Below are 24,635 nucleotides of genomic sequence, written 5' to 3'. Positions count from 1 at the left end.
GTCAGTAGGGTAGGTGTAATCTGTATCATCAAGGTGAGCACCAGGCAAAGCACTCAATAAAGGACTGGAAACTGCAGGCATCTTGAGGACCACCTCCGGTGCACAACCCAAAGCAGTGGCCAAAACGAATTTCTCACCATAGAAGGACATGAGACTGCCGATGTCATGCTAAGAAGAATCGGCGACTCTGTGTATTTTGACATTGTCCTCTTTACGACCTGGAAGTGGTGGTAAAATGACTGTTCTTGTGCCCTTCACTCCAAGCACGGGAACCGGAGCACGGTATGAGGGACCAAATTCCTTTTTGTTATCGATCTTCTCCCGAATTAGTTCTCCAACTTGGGGTAGCCAGCCAACTACCAGGATTTGCAAGGCATCATCCGAGGTGGAGGGCAAGTGTTCCTTTGCAAGACTGTCTCTGGTCTCTTGTAGAGTCTGTAAAACATTGAAATGTTCATCTACGTCAAAGGAGACAGCCGAACCGACCACGTCTAGACGGTCACGGTCCAGGACATGCATCTTGATACCGAAGAGCATTTCGTATGGGGTCTGCCCACCCACAGACCTTCTAGGGAGATTATTAAGGGCACGCTGCACGCTATTAAGATGGGCCAACCAGTTTCTGCCAGTGCCTATAACTCGAGCCGTCAGGGATTGCTTTAAGTCACGGTTCATTCGTTCCACAACACTGTTACCCTCAGGCCGGTATGGAGACGAAAACTTGACTTGGACCCCCATCAAAGCCATGGCATCCCTATACACCTTAGAGGCGAAAGCAGGACCCTGATCCGAATGGAAGGTACCACAGGCAAAAAACCCTACAAAAATCCCTGATGACAGTCCGTGAATCAGCGCTGCGATGAGGCCAGACCCAAACAAAGCGTGTGCATGAATCAACTGCTACCAAGATGTACTTGTACGCAGTATCAGAAGAAAAAGGAGCACAGTAATATAAATAAACACAACCAAACGGTTTATTAGAAATGAACAACTGTGTTTGGGGTGGACGCGTAGCAGTTGAAGGCTTAATCTGCTGGCAAATGTCACATTGAAGGACATGGTCACGCGTCTGTTTGTACAGTCCCCACCACCAAAATCGTTGTTGTAACTGAGACACAGTAGCAGAAACGCCCGCATGCGCAGACGCAATCCCTTCATGGGCCGCTGTGATCAGTGTATGCCTGCAATCAGAGCTGGGAATCAACCTCTCCCCAACTTCCGGAATGTTCACATAAGGAACCTTATCGGGACCTAAGTGGTATGTGTACTTCGAAGGGAGCCCCGTAAGATATGTATCTCCCTTCTCAGTGTCAGCAACAGCCGCCAAGATATCATTATCAATCTTACTCTTGGACCGTGTGACTGCTGCAACCAAATATGTCAATACCGCTGATTTCGCTGCTTCATCAGCAAGCGAGTTGCCAACAGCGTGGACTCCCACGCGCTGGTGACCGAGAGTATGAATTACAAACACGAGTGGCAACTGCTCTTTAAGCTCAGTCACTTGGACCCAGATCATTTTACGTTTTATTGTGCTACCCTTGGAATCACGAAAATCATTCTGAATCCAAAAGAACAAGTTTTCATTGTAAGACGGGACCCAGTAGTAAGAATCACTTACGAAGTGTTGTCACACTAGGATCAGCGTACTCCAATGCAAGCATCAGAGCACGGAGCTCTGCTAATTGTGCGGTGCAGTTCCCTAGAGTCTGCGTGTGCACGACACTGGACTTGAACTTATCGTTCACCATGGCACCTACCACAATGGCGCATGCGGAAACGTAGCTTATTTATAACCATGCGCAACCTGTGCCGAACCATCAGTGTATATGATGCAATGGAAATCCTCCAAAGGCGGCATAGCCAAAGGAGCAGGATGAACAAACTCATATTGCAAAAACTCCTGCAACCGTAAGGAGGCGTAAAAAATGAACGTGACATCCGGAGACGTCAATGACGCAGCCCATTGTATCCACCGAGGGTGCAAAGCTTTAGAATTCGGTACACTGGCTTTCGTAACTGCCTCCAAAGCAGGACAAAGGGTAACTACCAACATGCGTTTTGCCTGTGACAGAGCGTGTTCCTTAAGAATCGCCATCTGCACAGCCGTCAAAACTTTCTCCACAGTGGAAAATCGCATTTCAACCGAAGTGTACAAATGTGACTGGTAAGCAATAGGTACTGTATCTCCCTCATTAAAAGTAAGGTAAGTGAAACCCACCATCCCAGGGATGATTCTTATCACTAGGTTGGTGTGATTATCACGAGTCAATAAGTATTTAGAAGCAAGCAGATCAGCCTGCAAAGATTGCAGTATAGCCGAGTGCTCAGGCAGCCAGTTTGATTTCGTAAAATTTGGTTGTATCAAAACATACAAAGGCTTGATACGCTGGGCATATTCAGATATGTAAGTCCGCCCAAAATTTAAAAATCCCAGCAAGGACTGTAAATTTTTCAGAGTTGTGGAAGCGCGCAATTGTGCGCATTTCTCCAAGAATTGAGGAGCCAATCCTCTACCTTCATTGTTGAGCTCGTAGCCCAGGAACAACACTGTGTACTCCGAGATATGCGATTTTGCAAAGTTGAATTTGTAACTGAAGTCAGCAAAGCTACAAATGAAGCGGTCAACGCGACACAGATGCTCCCACAGTTCGTCATCCGTGAGATAAATGTCATCCACATATGAACAAGCATCTGGGTCAACCCTCTCTAAGAGAGAGACTATGCGGGCAGCAAACACTCCAGGACACCGCCGCAAGTAAAGGAGGTCCATTGGGAACTAAGACCATCCAACAGCTGGGCATAAAAACCATTGGAAATGTCATGCGTGGTTTTAAACTAAGCATGGGCGTAAAATTCGATCCTCTCGCAGAATTTGCGGATTTTCAGCAAATTCGCAATCCGCGAATTCTCGCGAATTTCCCGAAAATTTGCAAATTCACACGCAGCGGATTTTTTTGCTCGGTGATATAATATAGCGGCGCGCGGCGTTCACTTACCGTCATTCAGCGTTTGCAGAGTTGTTTTTCTCCATGTTTTATGTGTGCTGCGTCATTTTGGATCTTGCTGCGGGATCCCGCTGGAGTTTGTCGTCCACGATTACGTCATTGCGGCTTGCCACCTTGCACAGCAAGAGTTTGTCAACGCGAGTACTTCATAAAGGCCCTTGATCACGCCTTGCGGGAGTAAACAATTGCGAACACGTATATGCGGCGGGCAGCAACAATCTCGTACTCGCAAAATTGCAAAATTTGCAATTCTGCACAAGAAATCCACCAGCTAGCAGCATAAACCTTCTGAAAATGATGATTTTTATCAGCATAACTCCTCAGGTTGACATTTGCCTGCACTTTTCTCTGCAAGGAGTCCATTTTTGGGGGGGTGGGTGGGGGTGGGAGGAAGGAAGTGCCCCACAGTCTCCAACCTCCTGTTCCTGTCCAGTAGGCTCCTCCCAGTGCTTTCTTCATGTGCTGGTCACTTTCATTTGGATCTTGACCTGGAAGGATTACTTTTTGTGGATGCTGCTGGATATTTGGATTTGAGGTCTTTTTGACTTTCTTTGGATCACTTTTGGATTAGAAATTTCACAAGTAAGTTTGTTTGGGGCATTACAGTTGCTGCAACTACAATTTTGGAACTTTTTCAGAACATCGTATAAAATATATTGTGGGTAGCCACAGTATCCAGTAGGACCAGGGTTAGTTATGGGTGCATGATACAACTGTTTTGTTGAATTTCAACATGATTTAGGGCATGGATGGCATTGGATTGTGGTGATTTTTGTGTGTTTTTTGATTTTTGACCGCTCCAGCACCCGACCATGCACGCAACCAAGGGGTCATCCTCAACTCCACCCTCTCTATGACTAAACAGGTCAACGCCGTCTCCTCTTCCTGCTTCAACACCCTCTGCATGCTCCGCAGGATCTACAAGTGGATCCCCACTGAAACAAGAAAACGGTCACCAAGGCCCTCGTCAGCAGCAGGTTGGACTATGGGAACGCCCTCTATGCAGGAGCCTCAGCCAAACTCCTGAGACGGCTCCAACGCATCCAGAACGCCTCTGCACGCCTGATCCTCGCCGCAGCCACATCACACTCCAGCTGAGAAACCTGCACTGGCTCCCAGTCAACAAGAGGATAACCTTCAAGCTCCTCAACCACACACTAGGCACTCCACAACACCAGACCAACGTACCTCAACAGACGACTCAGCTTCTACACCCGCACCCCCCAGCTCTGCTCTGCAGACCTCGCCCTCGCCACAGTCCCCCGCCTCCAAAGAGCGACCTCCGGCGGCAGATCCTTCTCCCACCTCGCCACCAAGACCAGGAACACCCTACCCATCCACCTACGGCAGACCCAAGACCTGCTGACCTACAGAAAATGCCTCAAGACCTGGCTTTTCGAGCATTAGCAGCATTCCCCTCACCAGCGCCTTCAGACCCTCACGGGAGAGTAGGATTAGTTACTTACCTGTAATCCTAGTTCTCTTCCAGGGGTATCCTCATCAAAGTCATAAGCATTAGAATATTCCTGCCCATGCGCGGGACCCCGGAAACACTATATTATATGTGCCCCACATATATATACATATATATATATAAATAATATATATATAAAAACAAGCAATAGCAGCCAAATCACATTAGAGCTGAAATATGCTGTGAAGAATTTCCACCATACATGTATAATAAGCATTAGAAACATGAAAAACAATACCAAAGATTGTTTAGAAATTGTTGTAATGCTCAGAAAGCAGTAGAAATTCTCATAACTCACTGGAAGCATAGGAAGCTCCCAGGCTGCATTGCAAACACACAGTCTAAAAAGACTGAAAAGCTAACCTGTAGCTGAATAGCAATAAACTGACACCGTGCCTTTAAGGCACTCATGACCCCCTGTATCCCATCATGCCCCAGGGGTGACAGTTAGGTCAGTTGTTCTTTTCGGAGACTGAAAACAAACCCAATAACAAATAGGTTAACAATATCTCCTTATTAAAGAGTATCCTTTGCCCCGGGGAGGCGGGAGGGTTGCTTATGACTTTGATGAGGATACCCCTGGAAGAGAACTAGGATTACAGGTAAGTAACTAATCCTTCTCTTCCAGGGGATCCTCATCAAGTCATAAGCATTAGAATAGAGTAGCGAGCCTCTCCTCATCCCTGCGGGCAAAGGAATGATAAGACAGTAATCTTATCAATAAGTCTGAGTAGACTATAGACTACCCAAACAGATTCCTCAAGGAGGCTTGCCCTACTTGAGTATCGGCCCTGGAATCAGATTCGAGGCAGTAATGCCTCGTAAAGGTATGAACTGATTTCCAGGTTGCAGCCTTGCATATTTCCGACATTGGAATGTCATACAAGAATGCTACTGTAGCGGCCTTCTATCTAGTGGAATGCGCTTTTGGAGACATCAACAAAGGTTTGCCTGCTAGCTGATTGGCCAACTTAATGCAAGAGACAATCCACCTGGAGATGGACCTCTTGGCCGCTGGAAAACCTTTTCTCATTGAGCCATAGTTCACAAACAGTTGGTCCGTTTTCCTAATCCCTTTAGTCTTTTCCAAATAAAACTTGAGCACTCTCTTAAGATCTAAGGAGTGAAGTGACCGCTCGGCTGGGGTCGTAGGATTTGGAAAAAAGAAAGGGAGGGAAATAGACTGATTTATATGAAAATCAGAGATGACCTTAGGCAAGAAAGATGGGTGAGCCCTTAGGACTACTCTGTTGTGGTGGAAAATAGTATATGGTTCCTTCCCACAGAGCGCTTGTATCTCACTTACTCTGCGCGCAGAGGTAATCGCCACCAAAAAAGCTGCCTTCCAAGAGAGATGTTGTAAGGAAGCCTTGTGGATGGGCTCGAAAGGAGGAGACATTAACCTGGATAGAACTAGGTTTAATTCCCACGGAGGAGAAGGATTTCGCCCTTTCTTCAACCCCTGGAGGAAGTCCTTAACCACTGGAACCTGAAAGAAAGACATCTGATCAGGTGATTTTCTGTATGCTACAATAGCTGACAAATGCACTCTAATCGAAGTGTACTTTAAACCAGCAGTTGCGAGGGAAAGGAGGTATGGTAAGATGACGTCCTCCTGTCCCTTAGTCGGATCCAAGTGATGATCTCTACACCACAAGTAAAATCTTTTCCACTTGAATGCATAGGACACTCTTGTGGAAGGTCTCTTAGCCTCCTTTAAAATGTTTATGCATTCGGGAGGCAAGTTCAAATGTCCATATTGCAGGACCTCAGGAGCCATGCTGTTAGGTTCAATGATGGGAGGTTGGGATGCATTATCCTCCCGTTCATCTTGCTCAACAGGTCCGGCCTGCAAGGGAGCCGTTTGTGTGGACACACAGACAGATATAGAAGGTCCGGGATACCACCACTGCCGAGGCCAATCCGGAGCAATCAGGATAAATTCCATGTTCGACCTGAGGAGCTTGGAAACTACTCTCGGAATCAGCGCTAGGGGAGGAAACGCGTATCCGAACATCCCTGCCCAATCCAACAGGAGAGCGTTCCCCTGCGTTCCTGGCCGGTGGAACCTGGACGCGAAGGCGTTGCATTTGGTGTTTTCGTCGTCTGCAAACAAGTCTATGGATGGACGACCCCAGCAAAGAAAAAGCTCTTCTACTACTTTGTCGCTTAGCACCCAATCTGGCTGATCTTCGAAGTGCCTGCTGAGTGCATCTGCTTTGATGTTTAACTCGCCTGGAAGGTGCACTGCCACTACTGCGAGACCTCGAGAAAGAAGCCAATGCCAGATTGCCTGAGCCTCTCAAGAGAGAGGGCGAGATCTTGTGCCTCCTTGTTTGTTCAGATAGAACATGGTGGTCGTATTGTCCGTCTGAACTAGGACTGAGTTGGATTTGATCGCTGGTAGGAAAGCTTTGAGAGCCAGGAATACCGCTCTGAGTTCCAGCATGTTGATGTGGTATGTCTGCTCCTGCGCAGACCACTGGCCTTGAATCTGAAGCGGACCCACGTGTGCTTCCCAGCCTTGCAGGGAGGCATCTGTCACTATAGATTGGGAAGGAACGGGTTGGTGAAACGGCACCCCCACCATCACATTCTTTCTCCGAGTCCACCATCTGATGGCCTCTTTCGTCGCCTGGGAAAGAGTGATTCGATCTTCCCAGCGTCCTGTTGCTTGGTCCCACTGATCCTCCTGAGCCTGTTGTAGAGGACGCATTCTCAGCCTGGCGTTTGGGATGAGAAAAATGCAGGACGCCATGGATCCCAGTAGAGATGCTACTTGTCGGGCTGTTGGAAGCCGAGACTCTAGCAGAATCCCACATTTCCGACTCATGGAAAAAAGTCTCTCCTCCGAAGGAAACACTTTTCCCAAGCTTGTTTCCAGAACGGAGCCTAGGTAGTGGATGGACTGTGTAGGCCGCTGGACTGACTTCTCCAGGTTCACATGGAGGCCGAGTCTGTGTAGCTGGTGCAAGCACAGTTGCAGATCGTGCGTTACTTGTACCGGAGATGGACCTTTTAGGAGCCAGTCGTCCAGGTATGGGTAAATGAAGAGACCCTTCTTGTGAAGAAAAGCCGCCACCACTGCCATGCATTTGGTGAAGACTCGTGGTGCGGACTTGAGACCGAAGGGTACTGGTAGTGTTTGTTCCCTACGACAAACCTTAGGTACTTGCGATGTTGTTGCGCAATCGGGATGTGAAAGTACGTATCTTGCAGATCCACCGAACACATCCAATCTCCGGCTTGAAGATGTGGACATATTTGGTGAAGCGCTAACATGCGGAACTTTTCTTTGACGATGACTTTGTTGAATAGTCGTAGGTCGAGTATTGGTCTGAACTTGTCCTCCTGATCTTTTTTGGGGACAAGGAAATATCTGGAGTAAACTCCTTTTCCTCTTAGAGCGGGAGGAACCTCTTCTATCGCTCTTTTTTGCAGCAGGATTTTCACCTCTCGTCGGATCAAGCTTAGCTGGTGAGGGCAAGAGCTCTTTGGAGGGATGCTCTTTGGAAGAGCACGGAAACATATCCTGTATCCATTGCGCAGTATATTCAGCACCCACTGATCTTTTGTGATGCTGACCCACTCTGCCAGGTGTTGTGAAGCACTTCCTCCCACTGGAGTGGGCAACGGCGCCAGAGGAAGCCTCTGTTCAGGCCTTTCCTCCTCTTGTGGTGTTGGATGACTGTTGGTGACCTCCTCTACCTCTGCTGGGCTTGCCTCGAAACTGGGGTTTCCCTTGAGTTTTGTTTTGGGACCACTGAGGGTTTGAACCCTCTGTTGAGACCCTCTCCCCCTGTTGGTCTTGAAGCGGCGCTTGAATTCTTTTTTCTTCTCCAAGCCCACCGTCTTCACCGTATCCAGCTCAGTCTTCATTCGGGTCATCTCTTCGTCCGCATGTTCTCCGAAGAGAGCGGAACCCGAAAAAAGGAAGATTCAGAATCCGATGCTGAGCATCCGGTTTCAGACCTGTAAGGCGCAACCAGGCCGATCTTCTGGCACAAACTCCATGGGAATAGGAATGAGCCGAAAGCACCGCCCCATCCGCAGCCGTGCTTATCATCTGATTCGCCACCAGACACCCCTCTGTAACAGTTTCTTCAAAGTCCTGCTGGTCTTCTTTTGGCAGCTTGACTTTGAATCTTTCCATCGAGTCCCATAAGGCTCTGTCATATCGACCCAGAAGCGCAGCTGCACTAGTGACCTTAAGAGTGGAGGCAGCTGAGTTGCAAACCTTTCGACTCCAGGAGTCTTGTGCTTTGCTGTCCTTATCTGGCGGGACTGAAGAGGAACCAGCAACCGCATGTGTCTTCCTCGCCGCTGCCACAATCACAGAGTCTGCTGGAGGGTCAGATTTTACAAACACCGGGTCAGAAGCCGCCAGTTTGTACTTCTTCTGAATGCGGGCTGGAACCGCTCTGATCGCTGCTGGGGTTAGGAAAACCTCCTTGACAGGATCCATAATCCCCGGGACTAAAGGCAGCAGAGGTCTGGAGATGGCCTTCCTGTGTTGTTTCTTGAGGGACAGACATCTCGATGTTCAGTTTAAGCGCTCCTCTTTGCAGCACATCCAGATATGTGCCAATGTCATCCACTGGGGAGGACCTGGACGCAGGACTATCCGTCAACGTCGGGGAGTAGTCCCTCTTGGACGATCTGGTAGAAGAGGTAGAAGAAGTAGACGGAGTACGTCGACGTCTACGGTGAGCACTGAGTCTCCGCTCCCGTGACCTTCTTGAACGCTCCTCCCGTCTAGGAGAGCGAGATCTGATCCGATCTTCTGTCAGAGGTTCCTTTCTAGGAGATCGGGATTTTCTGGGAGATCTGGCTGGTGATCTCACGGGCGATTTGCCCCTAGGAGAGCGAGACCTTATCCGACCTTCCATTCGAGGTTCCCCTCTAGGAGATCGGGATCTTCTGGGCGATTTGGTGGGTGGTCTCACAGGGGATTTGCGCCTGGGAGGGCTACGCCTGTCCATCTCCTCCACTAGATCCTGAAGCGGAGACCTGTGGTGTGGGATGGCATATTCCTGCATACGCTTGGTAGCCCCAGCATCTCGCCAATGGTCCAAAGATTTGTACCATCTAGGTGACAGCCTGATTCGCTCGGCCGACGGATCTGCTCGACGCTCAGGAGATCTGTGTATAGGGCTTCTGGACCTTGAAGGTTCAGTTGAGGAGCCAGAGGACCGATAAGATGAATGATGAGAAGCAGATTCCGTCACCATGATTGCATCTGAATGCCTCGACGTTGAGCGTTCTTTTCTCGCCGTCGAACGCCTTCGAGGAGTTGGGGGATCAAACAATCTCGACCTCGAATGTCCATGAGAGGATCTGTAGTCTCGTCGAGCGGCGATGAGTAGCCGTCGACGGGGTCCTCTGTCTCGATGTCGAACGGCGATGACCGGCCGTTGACAGAGCTCCTTGCCTCGACTTCGAATGACGATGTCCTGTCGTCGACGGAAGCTTCTCTCTCAACGTCGAACGACGATGTCCAGTCGTCGACGGAGCTCTCTGCCTCGACGTCGAACGGCGATGGTCGGCCGTTGACGGAGATCTCTGTCTCGACGTCGAGTGCCTGTGCGACGACGGCGGAGGGGTATTGGGCACCCTCGCGCCGAGCGCCGACGCTGCACTGACGGAGACTGCGTCCTCGACGCCGATCGACGAGCTACTGTCGACGGCGGAGGGGTCTTGGTCCTCGACGCAGAGCGCCGCTTCTTGGACGACGGCGGAGGGGTCACACTTCTCGACGCCGGTCGTCGCCTGGTTGACGACGGCGAAGTGACCTCCCTCGACACCGGTCGGCGCCTGGTTGACGACGGCGGAGGGTAATGGATCTCGACGTCGACCGTCGCCAGGTTGACGGCGGCGGAGTAGCCTTCCTCGACGCCAATCGTCGCCCAGTTGACGTCGGCGGAGGGGATTTCGACGACGGAGCTGGATCTTTCGACGTCGTCGACGTACCTGGTCTTCTCCTCGACGGCGAGCCCACCGTCGACGGTAGTTTTGAAGGGGAAACCTCCACCTGTGGTTCTTCTCTCAGCGCCGAGCCCGACGCTGAAGTTGAAGGGTATAAAGACTTCTTTCTTGAAGATGTATGAGCCTTCTTGGAGCCCTTCTTCACTGGTGATCTTCCTCTTGAAGCCCTGTGAGCCAGGCCATAAATTCGAATCCTTTCCCTGTCTTTGAGAGTTCTTCCTGACAGGTGCTCACAATGTGGACAGGTGCCTGGATCATGATCTTCAGGCAGACATAGGATACAGACGTCGTGGTTGTCTGATTTTGCCTTCTTGCTGCCACAAGAAGGACATTTATGAAAGAGGGAAGGCATTCTCAGAAGAAAATGTTCACTAAACTGACTGAAACAAGCAGAATCTTACTTAACTAGATGTTAAATGTCGAAGTAAGAGCAAAAGTTGTCAAAAATGAAGTCTTTTTCTGTCAAAAACCAGAAAAATAGTGGAGCTGTGTAACCAGGGTCCTTCTCTGAAGGAGCCGGAAAGAACAACTGACCTAACTGTCACCTCTGGGGCATGATGAGATACAGGGGGTCATGAGTGCCTTAAAGGCAGGGTGTCAGTTTATTGCTACTCCGCTACAGGTTAGCTTTTCAGTCTTTTTAGACTGTGTGTTTGCAATGCAGCCTGGGAGCTTCCTATGCTTCCAGTGAGTTATGAGAATTTCTACTGCTTTCTGAGCAATAAAACAATTTCTAAACAATCTTTGGTGTTGTTTCTCATGTTTCTAATGCTTATTATACATGTATGGTGGAAATTCTTCACAGCATATTTAAGCTCTAATGTGATTTGGCTGCTATTACTTGTTTTTATATATATATATATTATTTTTATATATATATCTATACTACTATTATAAAGAGAGAACTCAACCCTTTTGGCAAGGTAAACTCGGGAACCACAGCGCCAATCCACACACCCGATACATTCTTGAAATTGTCCGGCTGTGTAGATGGACATAGGCTACATAAAATTAAAATAAAACGTAAATTAAAAAAATTAATTTTAAAAACAAAGTAGTCCCCTGAAAGAAGCGCCGGCCGCGACGTCTGCTTCATGACATCGAGAGCGCGGGGAGGGGCGGCGTTCTGCCAGCACATAATCTGACTGAAGTTCCTTGTTCCGTATATATTCCGTCTCGCCGAGGAAAGTACAGAGGCTTCCGACGCTCCCTCAACAAGGGCAACCTAAACACTTTTTCCATTTCTTTTCGGTTTTGTAAACATCCATCAGCGCATGAAGCTGCATTTGTAAACCTGTTTACCTGTTGATATGTTCCATATACTTTCCTTCTGCAAACCCAGAGCCCCGCCCTCCCACCCGCTGCCCTACTAAACGCCCGGGCACAAAAACATTATTTTACCTGCAGAAGGTAAAAAGAAGGCGAGATAGCCGAGCGCCAGGGGTGCCAGGGTGACTGTGCCCCAGCGCCCCTGAGCAGCGACGCCAGACGACGCAACATCTTAGGCCGCTGGGTCCAGGTCCCGAGTGAGAAGAACTTTGCCCAGCCCAGGACCTTGGCGAGAGCAGCAGCAAATGTTTCACTTTCTGTTTTGCGCCAGTCCTGCGTGAGATAACTAAAAGGAACTGTAAGGTGGCATTCGGATCGAGTCCGCCAGCACCGCCCAGAACAGGAAAAGTGGCATTCTAACAGCGCTCTGTGCGAAACTACTTCACTCGCAGCAGCTGCTTATTTCTGTAAGACGGTCAATTATGGTTCAATCTCTTCGTGTTTCAGGACTACGCAGGACCGACGACAAGGAAGTCTACAAATATCGTGCAGTGCAGAGCCTTGGGAACATTATAAGTCTGGCGTTAGCCAAGACCTCTTCATTTTACAAAGGTTACCTGCATAATTTAGTTACTTAAATGCCAACCGAGCCGATTGAGTCGGGATTCGCCCGATTTTTAAGCACAATTGTTGCCTTTATTTTGGCTGGCTCTTCCCTGAAATTGCCTCTGCCTTATTAGAAGGTTAATGGGGAAATGCAGTCATTACCGCTCACAAACCCCTCCCAAAGTACCATGATTTGTGGCCGTCAGCCGGGGGCGAATGCTGCACACATACCGTTCAGGTGTGCCCCCACACCCCGCCTCGCGCCCTGACTGGGGGCTGATGTCAGCGAGGAGGAATGTGGAGCCGGGGGCCTACCTGCCAGGGCGGAATCCTCTGAATGTGGGCGCGCGGCAGCACCCACCCGAGCTCTGCAGCTCCCTCGCCCCTAAACCACCTCTTGGGCTGGGGGGCAGAAGCCTCGTACCTTTCATGACTTAAGACGGGGGATTGGTTTTGTTCTAAGCGCGATCATCTTTTACTGGCAGCAGCGCCACTGGATCTTGCACAAGATCACACACTTTGGTAAAGTGGAACAATGTGATCTGATTTGTGTAGTGAGAGAGCTTCACTATTTAGAACAACATCCCTGGCCCTCTGGTGTTATGTGTTTGCCATCCGTCTATAGGTTTCCATTGTAATGGTTTGCTTATCTTATCAAAACTTTTCCATAATTCTTTTTTATTTTGTGAAAAATGTTGCAGCTCTTCTATTTCCACTTTTATTTAACTCCTACGTGCACAAACCTACAATTGGAGGCCAGTTGAGCTTTAGTGCTAACAGTGGTTTTTCATTATACAACAAACAATCTGGGGTATCGCTTCTATTGGTGAAGTTGCACCAGCGGCCTTAGGGCCCACTGAACCCTGTTATTGCTATATTTTATAATTCAATCCAGCAGCCATAGTGCCATTTCCTTTCTTGTACTAGGGCCCATGACACACCGCCTAAGCAACTGCAAACAATGCACGTACTTGAAAATATTAGCACTTTAGTTCTTGCCCGGTCTGCTGTTTAATAAGCTTTGCAAGGACATCTCATTCCTTTGTAAAGCTTTCAGTGACCAAAATGATTGGACAGGCTGCTGTGAATAAAGGCATGGAGAGCCAATAAAAAAGAGACTTACTTTAAGTTATTTTCTTTCTTCAAAAGCACATAACAGACAGGAAAACAGAGGTTGTTTGCCAATACAATTGAACATGGAAACTGGAACCCTTTTTGGCCCATTAGAGGAAATCTCCTTCCTGAGGAGAGTCCGAATGGGGTGGTTAAAGGCATGTGATAGGCTCATAAGTAAATCAAGGTGCTCAATATGGAGGTAACCAACATCATCCCAGCACATTATATATATATATATAGCTGCTGTGCTCTTGATGAATAAATGTCAGCTTTCTACATCAGACGGAGTTGGGCTCTGTTCTTTCCTGTGAGGTTTACAAAGCAGCAGGATTTCCATTTCTGCCTTAGGAGCCCGCCCTGCCGGTTCGGAGCCCCTAGTAAAAAGAAACTTTGTGGTGATATATATATATATATATCTATACTAATATAATAAAGAAAGAGCCCAAACCTTTGAGGCGGGTAATCTTAGGAACCACAGCACCAACCACAACACACAATACAGCGTTGGAAAGGGCAGTTGCAGCAGGAGGACATAGGCTATGCAGACGCCCACCTTATACATTTAAAAGGTAAAAAAAACGTGCCAGCAAAGTAGTCCCTTTTGAGCGTGTCTGCGTTCTGCTGTGGGAGTGTGCTGGGGGCGTGGCAAACGCTGGGGGCGTGTGGTACGTTCCGCCCTTCATGCCATGTCTCATATAGTGTGCTAATCCCACCCTGCTCCCTTTAAATACCCCTGCACACCATAATCATAACCCACCCTTACTCCTTAAAATACCCCAACACCCTTAAACACTAACCCATCTTAACCCTATAAACATACCCTGTACCCCAAAACCCAAACCTATCTCTGGACCCTAAAAATACCCCTGTACCTCAAAACCCAAACATAGCCCTGAACCCTATAAATACCCCTGTACCTCAAAACCCAAACCTACCCCTGAACGCTAAAAACACCCCTATACCCCAAAACCCAAACCTAGCCCTGAACCCTAAAAATACCACTGTATCCCAAAACCCAAACCTACCCCTGAACCCTAAAATACTCCTTTATCCCCAAAACCCAAACCTAGCCCTGAACCCTTAAAATACCCCTGTACACCAAAACCCAAGCCTACTCCTGAACCCTAATAATACCCCTGTACCCCAAAACCCAAACCTAGCCCTGAACCCTAAAAATAACCCTGTACCCCAAAACCCAAACCTACCCCTGAACCCTAAAAATACCCCTGTACCCCAAAACCCAAACCTAGCCCTGAACCCTTAAAATACCCCTGTACCCCAAAACCCAAACCCACCCTTGAACCCTAAAAATACACCTATACCCCAAAACCCAAACCTAGCCCTGAACCCTAAAAATACCCCTGTACCCCAAAACCCATACCTATCTCTAAACCCTAAAACTACCCCTGTACCCCATAACCCAAAACTATATCTGAACCCTTAAAATACACAAACACCCCAAAACATATTCTTCAGTACCCCAAAACATATACCCCTATACCCATACTTACCTTATCCAAACATTTAAAAAAAACATGCTTTTACCATTCATGCATTTACAACAAATTTCGTTGTAAATATATGCGTGGTAAAAGCATATAAAATGTAATGCCATGCATTATAATGGTATTGCGGAGTCATGGTACTTTGGTATTGAAAGTATGCGGAGTTTTGGTATGCGGAAAGAAAGTTGCGGAATAATGGGTGTTTACCCTCCCCCGCTAAGTACATTGGTGGCACGGCGGCCCACCTCCCCAGCAACATACTCATATTTTTTCACCACCCATTTGAAAAATGCACAGGTCTCTCTCATTGATGGCCAGCACCAACATACACTTTTAGACACACCTTCCGCCACAAGTTCTAGAATTGCGAACTCTAGAGCTGGGGAGCTACGTTCGAATGTCAGCATCAGCTCAACATCCTGTGATTCCAGGCAAATCGCTTTGTCTCCCCGTGCCTACCACAAATGAATGTGTTCTTCTGTAATGTAAATTGTGCTCATGCCATGTTGTCGAGTTCACATATTACTGAACGCGCACTCTTAAGTGCATTAGCAGTGCACTGTGAATCGGAGCGTTTCACAGGCCTGTCACAGATAAGAAATGCTATGAAAACGAAATCCTACAAAACAATATACTACTGGCCGGCAGCAATTCATACCCGGACAACGTCGGGACGGGCTGCTAGTATATATATATATATATATATATATATATATATATATATGAACACAGAACTCCCTCCAAAGGAACGAGACAGAGACCCAGGAGGATTTCGTTGGAAGCCATTTAATTCAGAACTGGCGAATGCATTTCGGCAGACTCCTGCCTTCCTCAGCGCCCAAAGCATCCCAAATGTGCAGTCACAGAAGTTATGGTGAGTTCAGCCCCCTTGTACCTTGTTGGAGCAGGTGCGCTCCGCCCCCTGTTGATCAGTTGCACACCTGTGTGGAGTCCCGTTGTTGTAGACGGACTTCATTTCCCAGGGTGCAGTGTTTAAACCCTTGGTGATTGTGCGCTGGGGGAACAAGGAAAAATGCCAAAAGTCAGTGCAGGGGGGGTGGGGGAGTTTTATTTATCCTCCAAGGAACAGCATACCACCAATGGAACGAAGGAAAAGTTTTCCTGCTTTGGAGTCCCTCATCAAGTTCGCTTCCTCCGGTCCCCCAATACCACCTCAGCCACGTGGAACAGGAGTCCTTTCAACAGGGGCCAATGTGACACTCCACAAAATGCCCGATGTGGGATTAATAATCCCAACACTGCCGTCTCTTCTCCCGGTGTCCGTGGTGTGCTCCAAACTGTCCAATTACCATTGGAAAAAACAAACGAACTGCAACAGTTCAGTACCAGTAATATATATATATATATATATATATATATATATATATATATATATATATATATATATATATATATATATATATATATATATATATATATATATATATATATATATATATATATATATATATATATATGTATATATATATATATATGTGGGGCAAATATAATATAGTGTTTCCGGGGTCCCGCGCATGGGCGGGAATATTCTAATGCTTATGACTATTGATGAGGATCCCCTGAAAGAGAAGTGCCCTTTACAAATGATATGATTGATTGATTGATCCAGAGAAGGTGCATGCGTAGTTTGGAAGGTTCTAGCAAGCAGGAGTTTGAGCTCCGTAATGAGCCGCTAGCCCCTGAGAACATGACCTTATTTGTTGCATACCTGGGTATCTTATGGTGAAGGACTCTGCGTCATGCACACTTACTTTAATTGGATCCTGGCATCTATTGGGATACACTGTGGAAGCTTCGGAGAGAGTGTGATATGATCAAAAATCCTCATTCCGGTTATGAACCTCGCTGAGGCACTAGCGGCATCATTCATGACCGTCTGCATTCTGTTTATAAGACCCTGTGGAAGTCCTATGTACAACGAATTGCCATAGTCCAACCTGGCTAAAATCATTGCAGAGACCGCACTCCTTAAAGTGGAAAAAGAGAGCAGCGAGGAAACTTTCCTGAGTTGTCAGAGGAGGCCGACACAGCTGCTCACCACAGCTGTGACTTGCTTTTTCATGGACAGCTTACTGTCCACCTGGATGCCCAGGCTCTTAACCACCTCCGCCGGTTCCGGAGGCATGCCCAACTCCCCAGGCCAGAAACGATCACACCATGGGTTGCCAGCGATGGTAATCGGCAGCACCTCGGTTTTGTCCGGGTTGATTTTTAGGGAGTTACCGGACATCCAGTTAGCTGTACTTCTCAGAATGTTTTGCAGTCTAGCAAAAGCATTCTGGCTATCATCCAACTGGATGATGATCTGAGTGTCATCTGCGTAGTTATATACCTGGCAGTCCATTTGATTAAGCATTAGAACCAAAGGCTGCAGATATAAATTGAACAATAGGGGTGACAGAGCAGACCCTTGTGGGACTCCGCAAGTGATCGAAGTTGCGGTAGAAAGCATGTCACCTAATTGCACTCTCTGCGTCCTCCCTTGAAGGAAGGATGTGAACCATGCCAATGCTGTGCCCTGAATGCCGAAATCCCTCATCCGCGACAGTAGTTGTTCATGACACACGGTATCAAATGCCGCGGAGAGGTCCAGCAGCACCAGGGCCCCCGGGATTTTCTTGTCTGCTCTGTTCCTAAGCTCATCTACGATTGACAGCATAACCAGCTCCGTGCTATGATTAGCACGGAAGCCTGCTTGATTCGGCTCTAACAGCGTGTTGCTTTCCAGGTGTTCCGATAGAGTGGTGAGGACGTGCTGCTCCAGTACCTTCGCCAGGAACGGTAACTGGGAAATTGGTCTGAAATTTTTCAGACATTTCGCGTCCGCCCCCGTTTTTTTTAGCAAAGGAATCAGACGGGCTTCCTTAAAAGAGGAGGGCACTTGACCAGTCTGTAAAGAAAGGTTTAAGAGACTCAGCACATCTTCCTCTAAACCAGGGAGTGCGAGTTTAAACACTTCAGGTGGACATGGATCCAACCTTGACCCGCCCCATGAGAGAAACTAAACTATCCTTTGTAATCAAGGGTAGATTAGAGAGCAAAGTTGTGGCTGGCATTCTAGCTGGAATAGCCACCGGTGGACAGTCAATTTGCGAGGTTGCCATAATTTCAGTGACCAAGTCGATGATTTTGTTGGTAAAGAAATCCTGAAATTTCTGACAATCCTCCTGACTAAAGTCCGGAGACTGTTCCTTATTCTTCCTGAGCTCCGTAAGGACTCGGAAGACTTCTTTCTGGGGTTTCGTAGCAGTAGAGATCCTCTCCTCGTAAAACTCGGACTTCCTAGCTATAATACAAAGGACTTCCACAGGGTCTTCTAAACAGAATGCAGACGGTCATGAATGATGCCGCTAGGCTCATTTTTAAGAAACCGAGGAGCACCCAGGCATCCCCCCTCTTGCGGGAACTCCACTGGTTGCCAGTTACGCAGAGGCTAATGTTCAAGGGGCTCTGCATTGTCCACAAAGCTCTTCATGGAAGGGCACCTACCTATTTGAAATCACGCCTGACCCTCTATAAACCAGGGAGGGTGCTTAGATCTGCTGATTCCATCTATCTTGTTCAGCCACGCTGTAGACTGACCACTGAGGGTGGGCGTGCTTTTTCACATACTCTGCCAGCTATGTGGAACAAATTACCGTTGGAACTTCGCAATGAGACGAACCTAATGCCCTTCCGCAAGAAACTAAAAACTGTGCTTTTCCAGCAAGCGTGGGGTGGCCGCTAATTGTAATCTGATGCATCCTTTCTATTGTCTAGCTGATCCTAACAAAGCGCTTAGAGACCTCTGGGTTATAGTGCGCTATATAAATCACAATACATAAATAAATAAATAAATAGGGCATGTTTTGGTTGGATTGTTAAGGTTGCACTCCCATAGTCTGATCTGGACACAACCATGACTGTCTTACAAGTAGAAAGTCTTATGGTGGCACAAAAGATTTTAGATTCCTAAGCAGGCTGAGTTTGTGAAACTCACTGCGAGTATTTGTGTTGATCGGTGCTTGCCTGTTAAGTTTTTTTATCCAGTGTGATCCCAAGAGATGCTGTTGCTTCGACTGCTGCATGCATGCAACTGAAGGTGCCCAAGTATGTCAGCTTTGCATGTCCTGAGCAGGGGCAGTGGGGCGGCGAGAAGAGCAAGAATTATGTTTTCATAGAGATTCATTTCTGGTGGTTCTGTGACAATAAAGTTTGGTTTCGTCATTGAGCCAAAGTGATATCGTCCAGAGGGAAGTGTTTAACCGCTTGCGTGCTCATGACAGCTCCATGCCGTCATCAGCCACGGGGGCGTGTGCTCATGACGGTGTGGAGCCATCATCCAACTGCCACTCTGACCAGCGGCACTAATTCCACGTGGGCAAATAAGTGAGAGGGCGGGGTCATGACGGCTCCACGCCATCATAAGCACGCGCGCCCGTGACTCATGACAGCGTGGGTCCGTCATGAGTAAGGGAGCACCGCGCTCCCACCCGCCCCCACCTTGCGCCGTGGCCAAATTTGTGCCGCGGCGAAGGGGTTAAGTAAAGCTGTATGTCATCTGTGAGCATGTGGTACATGATGCTCTCCGTTTCAAGGATCTCCATCAGCAGCGCCATGTATAGGTTGAAGCGTGTAGGAGAGATGGCGGATCCGTAAGGCACATCCAATCTCACTGGGTACGTGTTGGATAGTCAACTTCCCACTTTGAGTCACTGCAAGCGATTATGAATAAAAGAGGTGAAACATTTCAGAACGTTACCTGAGAACCCCAATCTGTGTTGAAATATTTTACTTATTTTGCTTCTCTATCGATCAATGTTTATCTCACATAATATTCTATCAAATGATAGGAAATCCTACTTTTTAGACACACTACGATATGCACTTATGCTATACTGTTAACTGAAGGAATCAAAGTAAAAACATTTTTATGTATGTGTTCGTATATATACTCATAAAACGAAAAAAATCGGTTTTGGCATGACTGTTCATGCCAACATCAGAGCAATGGCATCAAGCTATTCGGTAGTATTCACTTCATCGTTATGATAATATGTTTCTTCTTGAGAGGGACTTGGATGGATTATGCTAGAAAATATAATTAAGAAACAATGACTTACTGGACCTAGTGATAGAGTATTTAGTAAAACAAACATCATCCAACTTGTCGCACATCACTGCCCGTCCTGTGCAACTGGAGCCTGAGCGGGTGGAGCAGCGTATGCAGGAGAGGGCATTGCCTGAAAGAAAAGGAGGCCATGGTTTCTGTTAGTCTCATCCTAAGAGCCAGGGCAAATGGACAGATTACAAAGCAGTTACCTATAACTTTGAGATTGTCAACACCAGAAAGTGCAGGATCCCATCAGATGGGATAATAAGCAGCCAATGGAACATCTGGCAGAAAGAAGCTTGCTTGCTACCAGTCATGCTTTTTCCTACTGCTGTATTTATTTATGAATCTGAATCTGCTCTTTTTTTAATGCGCAACAATGGCAGAAACATTTAAATATAAAACACACCCACCTACAGTCCTTATATAAACAACTAGAACAATTACTAAAAAATAAATATTTTTTCCTAATATTTTGCCCCTGGAAATCCTAGGTATCAGATATCAATCTGTCATTGAAAAAAAAACATTTGTGCTTCAACAGGTCCACCCGTTATGGGTGGACCTGTTGAAGCGCAATTTTTTTTTTGCCAGTTCCTCTTGCCCCAACAATGATTTTGTGCCCCAACAGTCACTCCTTTACAGAATACCACAGTCTGAGTCCCTTAATTACCCCGAACACGAGAATGCCAAACTCAAGTCCTCTCCCATGACAACTCTCAATCCATTTTCACCTAGACAGTGCTCCCCACAACACAAGGCACTCTTCGTGCCCAATTTACAATTTGGCGCAGAAGATACTCCCTCACAAAAGTGACAGAGTACCATCTCCACCAAGCTCTTTATCTGCCTGTCCTATTTGGGGCTGGGCAGGCCAACAGTATGTCGAGGGACCCCACTCTGTCACCTCCAGGTAGAACCATGACATTGGTTTCTGTTAACACAATGGAATGTCTGTGGGACTGACGGATATCTAAGAATTTGGGAGACTGGATGTCCTTCACGGCAACTGAGTGAAGAACTCCGTCACCCTGATGGACATTAAACCATCTGGCAAACTCTAGTTCAGACTCTAAATCCCTACCAACCTGGAGGCGTATTATGGAAGTGCCACTGCGGCGCAATGAGCATTTGCGCCCGCTTTGCATGGCCCCAGGTACTTTTCCATTAGAGCACGGGCCCCAGACGCTTGCGTGTCCCCTTCTGTAATACTTATAACGCTGGCGCACATAGCGCTATCATCAGAGGGCGTTCACTCATGGGGGAGTGGGCCCATGCAAATTAGGGAATCCCTTTGCCTCTGCTTCCGTGTAGCATTACAGACCTGGGCGCAGAGGCAAAGAAGCTGTCAGGTAGCGCACTGTCAGTGTGCTCCCTGATTAAAGCCCCCTGGTGGGGGGTCCCATGACTTCCCAGACATCCTCTTGCTGCTGGTGCAGTCACTCACTGCACCCGCCTGGAAGGGGATCTCTAATCCCCTTAAAAAGTGCAGGCGGGTTGCCATCTGCACTGTGAAAACACAGATTTACTTAAAAGCAGCCGCTCTGTTGTTCACCCGAATGCGCTGCCTTAAGCGACCCCATTCTACCCTCCAGAGGCCTGCATTTAGGAGGTGCGCTGAAAGTGTGCCACTTGTTTGTGGCGCACTTTCAGTGAGCCTTCTAAAGGTATGTTTGCCTCTATGCCTGTGTCCATAATATGGCACGGGCGCAAAGGCAAATTGATTCACTTATTTGCATGGGGTCATGCCCCTATTCAAATGAGGGAGCACCCCAATGCAAATGAGGAAACACACTCTTATGATAGCACTGGAGCAACATGTGCACAGAGCTATCTGTACTACAGAGGGGACGCACAAATGTCAGTGGCCCTTTCTGTAATGCCACTGTGCCCCTGGACGCACAAAGTGGGCGCACACACCTGTTACACCCTCGAGCACAATGTATTATACTGCCCCAGGAGCATTTGAAAGATGATTTTACTGATTGCTGAGTGTAGAGGGTAAACTGATTGGGCAGCCTAGCAGTACTCGCTCTGGGCACTGTCTTAATACTGCCCTCTAAACACATTCCTGTACAGAACAAGTCTGTACAGGGATGTGGAATCCCTATAGCACGACACCCGGGACATATTTTGACCTTGGGACAAGTAGGCCCATCCCCCTGCAGCTCAAACCTTTTGGCTGCTAGTTTGCAGTACCACATTATGGATCAGGGATCAGGGAAGGGCGCCCTCTGCAGTTAAGGTAATATTTTTGTCCAAATGTTAATAATGTTCAAACTTGTATAAACGGTTCATTAAAAGAAAGCCATCACTATTAGGATGAGCACTTCAAGTAAATGTTGTAAGCTCTAACTGCACTACTGACAGTGTTCCAGTAAAAAAATGTGTACACACATTTTCAAAGTTTAGCAACATCAGGATATGTATAATTCCCCAGTAATACTCTTTGATTTGATGCAAATGTTTGCAGGAGCTTGAAAGCAAGATTGATGATTGTTTGCTTTCGAAATAAAATAATAATGAAAAAATGAAAGCAGGAAAAAAAGACATTTAGCTGAACTATCGTAACTTTATTTGCAGCATCGTTTAGTAACATGCGTTGATGCATGCTAGTGTTTCCCAAAAATATTCATAATGGAAAATTAGTGTAACCAGTTTTCAATAAGATTATAGAAACAAAAATAAACAAGAATTGGCAAAGCTAGTAGAGTTGAGATTGGTGGTCAGCTTTTTAGTTTTGTCAATGTGTGACTTGTTTTGGCAAGGTTTTTGTAAAACCCTATTGGTGCGGGAGCTGCTGGGCCCTCACCATTGTAACAAACAGTGGCAAAAGCACAATTGTTTTTGGTCTCAAAAATCACACACTGCTGCAGTAGTTACTGCGACTGAATAAAAACTACTTTGTGTGCTGATATGCTGCTTATGATAGAGCAGAATGCTGTCACTCACAGTGAAGCCAGCCAATACAGAGAGAGAGAGAGAGAGAGAGAGAGAGAGAGAGAGAGAGAGAGAGAGAGAGAGAGAGAGAGAGAGAGAGAGAGAGAGAGAGAGAGAAATTTAATAAACGCAAAAGTTCATGGTCAACGACAGACCAAATTAGGGCCCAATTATTAAATATAGTCTCAAAAGTGCACCCATGGTGTATGTCCTTGCATTAAGTGCAACTATACGGCTTTCAAGAATACCCAAGGATTTACAGAAGTAGGACAAGAAATAGTACGCCTAGAAAACATTTGTGAACTGCATTTTATCATGAGCAAATATGCCTGTGTAGATTTGCTCATGCGAAAACCTGAGTGTTTGCAAATTCACTTTCCCTCCAACCACTTTTTTCCCCAACTCTAGAAGAAGGTTTACGCCTGCCCTTGTCTGGAGTACATTTTCAAGAGTTCTCAGTATGGGAAAAGATTATGGAAGAATTGTTGAAAACCCTTAAAACATGTGAGTTAGTAGATTTGCACAGACTCAAAAGGGCATTCTAACCCTGTAACTATTGCTTACCACCACCTCCAGCCCCAGTATGCAGATCTGTGGAAACGTGGCAACATAAGGGGATTCCAAGTATTTAAACACTACCAAGGTTTAAGCCCTGGCATAATCAGAGAAGCTATAGCAGAGTTCTTATATAATGAGGATGCTGCCATAATTTGTCACTGCACTGCATGGCACCAAAGGGACAAGTTAATTTTGTTACAGGACAAGTAGATTTATGAAGCAACCTGCCCCATAGACCAGTAGATATGTTATTACATACCACACCCCTGATGTAGCATGTGTAGACTAGTCCACCACAAGTGCACCACCTCCAGTGCCTGTTCAGTCTGTCATTCTCTACTGAGAATACATCTGCAGGCAATAGAGGCCACATTTAGAAGATCTGAGACAGTTTTTCCCATCAATGACCAAGATTTTAATTCTAATCCAAGTATCCTAACTCCTTAGTCTATGTCAACTAGTCTGTGGACCTCTCTTGGTGTTCAGAGGACTTTGTAAATGCATGAGATTGCATGTGTTGTATCACCCTGCTGCTTTAAGCATCTTTTAAACTGGGTTAACCCCTTAGTTGTTCCTAATACTCGGTAATGAACTTTCATATAGTGAAAGCTTACCACTTCTGGAAGAATACATTCTTCCTGGAGGTCCATGGAGGATTTGAGAATCCACTTATGGAACAAGCCCCCAATATTAAGTAACTTTGCTTCTGATTGCCCCATAACAGAGTGAATGGAGACGGGTAGCTTGTGAGACTCAGCCCTTGCCCAGAGACTGCCCATTTCTCATTCTGGTGTGGATACTTATACAAAGGTGTAAATGTCCCTGGCCCTTTAGGCCTTGAGGACCCTTGGAAACTTTAATGTTTGCAGAAATATGGTATGATCCATGAAGTACCATGACGTTTCCATCTCTTTGTTTCATCCATTCTATCAGGAGATTATAATGGACAACCATACACTAGTTTGAATATCTTGGACCTCAGATCCCCACCGTATGATTCATAGCACACTGAGCTTTACTTATTCTTTCCCTCTTCTGTAGGCCATACATAGGAGTTATAC

Source organism: Lissotriton vulgaris, chromosome 7, assembly GCF_964263255.1.
Source record: "Lissotriton vulgaris chromosome 7, aLisVul1.2, whole genome shotgun sequence".
Taxonomy (NCBI): Eukaryota; Metazoa; Chordata; class Amphibia; order Caudata; family Salamandridae; genus Lissotriton; species Lissotriton vulgaris.
This window is presented reverse-complemented; position numbering follows the sequence as displayed.